Raw genomic sequence first — 3,242 nt, forward strand, 5'->3', positions numbered from 1 at the left:
ATTTCAAAATGCTTATAAATCACAGGGGGACATCCACCAAACGATCTGTGGTATTGAGAGAAGTGAGCTGTTGTGCCTTCCCACTGGTATGGAACTATTAATCATTGATGCTAAAGGAGTAAGCCCAGGGGTTGTAATATGGCCAAAGGAGATGTAGGACCTTCTAGATAGTGTGGTGTCGACAACCGCAGATGTCGCGCTGCATTCAGCACCGATGGTAGGGGATGTAATGGAAATCCTTGGACACAAAGCAAAACTGGTATGGATGCCGCTGCCTAAATCATGGGTTGGCCGACGTCCCATTAAAGATAAGGGAAAGACTGTGAATATGGAGACAAATGATGGAATTGCAGTTAATAGTTCGTCTCTGATGCACCTTGAAGATTGGGATCTTGTGGAAAATAACATCTTTCTTGAAAAAAAATGCAACACAAGCTGCAGCAGACAATGCGTATAGTAGACTAAAAATTGGAGATTTGCTGCTATGGAATGAAGAGTTCCCGCATGTGGTACCCCAGCTTGAGCTAAAATACTATGAGGGGGTGCTCTGTTTTAACCGAGCAGAGCAGAATGAGCATCATCGGTTGCACGAACTAGTGGAGGTAATGGAGCAGAAGCTTGAAGAAGAGTTGCAGGAGACAAAGAGGGAGCAACAGAACATAGTGTGTCACTCACAGGGATGGTGGACCACGAAGCCTTGGCAATGCGTATCGACGTGCGACTCGGGACGAGTCACGATGATTGTGTTGGGGGCCCGTTGGGTAGTGGAGGCCCTGCATAATGGTTTTGGGGGCTCAAAGCCCATAATTTAGGGTAATGATATTGTAAAAGTTCCATGAAGCATGCGAAGCATGAACTGTAATAGGTCGAGTCAAAGGGTTGTTCGCCTGAAAAATAATGTAAAATAATAGAAAGTGAGTCAGCCTGCTCATGGTCCGCAGACCATGGGAATGTATAAATAGAGCAAGGCTCTAAAGGTAAAAGGTAGCTTTTTGGAAGGAATCTAATGTATTATGGGTTTTTGATGGTACTCTGGGTATGGAAGTCTGAGTCTTGGGTCGTAGTAGGAGATAGAGGCTCCGCAGCTGTGTGTGCGGAGGCCTGCTAGAGTCTGCAGCTGTGTGCGCGGACCCCTGCAGCTGTGTGCGCAGGGTAATAAGTGGATTGTACTAAAGCAAAGACATTAATAAAGATAAGTTGGTTCTGATATATTGCAGATTTGTTTATATTTTGGGTTATGCCTCTATTATGATTTTTAGGCATATGTTCTGAATTTATACATATTTATGATGGCGCTGTAGAAATTTTGAATAATTTAACACATATTCAATGGAGATTATCCTAATCATGTACTATTGCGGAAGACATACACAATACATAAGCTCCTCTACGTTGATCATTAATATAGCAGCATCAATAACAATAAAACATCAAGAGCATTCACACATTAACACAGTATGTATCCCGGGGAAAGCATCTCGCTAAAAACCCCAACTATCTGTATATTAATGATTGGGTCATGTAACATTACACAGCATAATACTTCTCACAAGTATCTCCACCTCTGTTACACACAATACAGCTCAGATCTGATCTCCAAATCTCTTCCACTGCTTGCCTGCCTCCACTGCTCAATACCTGCTCAAGAACTGATGAGAATGGCTTACCAAACTCGTTTTTCACCTGCAAAATAGTCACTCACACTTTGTTGGACGTGAGCACAAGCTATAATGTGGGAAAATACCTGAGCAAACTCATTGGCATACTCAATCCCTTTATTGTGCAAGATCTGGTGCACAACTATAGTCACAACTGATAGCAATCTGATTCTCTACCACCTGTCCCTGTTGAACTGAACATGCACTGACATGCAACTGAGTTAACTGATGTATTCATTAGTTGTATTATGAGTTAATAACTTGTGAATTAATTAATAATTAATTCACCCAACTCATCTCTAGTCTATTTGCCAGTTAGACTAAATACAACCAGTTTAACAAAGCTAAACTGAACACAACTCCATCAACTCCACAATCAACTCCACCAAACTCAACTGATTGAGTTCTAAATGAAGTCATGCATGCAACAACTCAACTGACTCATAAGAAAAGTGTATTTCCTTCTGACAGCTGCATGTGCCGCCTCTGTAGCTCAAACTGAAGTTCTCCAAGAGAATAAGATTAAGTTTATAGTCCAAATATTATTGTGAGATAATAATATTTGACTTTTCTATTTTTGACAGCCAGTCTAAAATAGACTTTGATCACTCACACTGTGATCACTCACACTTTCATAAAAAATAGAAGTCCATCTATTTTTTCCCAACTTGATCAATCATCCATAAACAACAACCTGCAATCCATAGACATGATCCATATGTCTAAAAATAGACATAGTCTAAAAAATAGACTTGCGCCAAAAATAGCCTGTGGGCCCACTTAGTGAAGGCGACTCTTTTCACTAAGCTCCATCATCTTGTTGCAATCTCAACACTCCCTCTCGACAAGATATGGATTATCAGCAACCCCTATCCTGCCTCGGTGGTACTCGAATTTGCTCCTGGTGAGAGCCTTCGTCAGAATATCAACATCCTGATCCTCCGTTGGAATGTACGAAAGTAACATGATCCTCCGCTGCACACAATCTCTGATATGATGGTACCTGATGTCAATATGTTTAGATCTATCATGAAATACAGGATTAGCCGAGAGTTTAATGCAACTCTGGTTATCACAGTAAATCACAGTAGGATCCAAATGAGAACCGAACAAACCAACCAGGATCTTCCTCATCCATATAGCCTCGCATGCAGCCAAACTTGCTGCCATATACTCGGCCTCCGCTGAACTGAGTGCCACGGATCTCTGTTTCCTGCTGTACCAAGAAACTGTTGTCGATCCAATACTGAAGACCCCTCCTGATGTGCTCTTTCTGTCTGTTGGGCTCCCTGCCCAATCTGCATCCGTGAAGCCACATAGCTTCACCTCATCCTCCTGTCTGTACCACAAACCATATCCCGATGTGCCTCTCAAGTAGCGCAATACATGTTTGCCCGCCTTCCAGAAGAGCTTGGTAGGCTTAACCATAGCTTGTGAAGGCTGGTTAACTGCATAGCATATATCAGGTCGTGTATTGACTAAATACATCAGCAACCCCACCAACTGTCGATAAATAGTGGCATCCACTTCTTCTCCCGAAGTGGCATCCTCCTTCCTCCAACCTCCAGGAAGAGGAGTATCAAC

Source organism: Pinus tabuliformis, chromosome 3_1 (genome assembly GCF_031772625.1).
Source record: "Pinus tabuliformis cultivar Carrire ecotype Pingquan chromosome 3_1, CPIR1, whole genome shotgun sequence".
NCBI lineage: Eukaryota > Viridiplantae > Streptophyta > Pinopsida > Pinales > Pinaceae > Pinus > Pinus tabuliformis.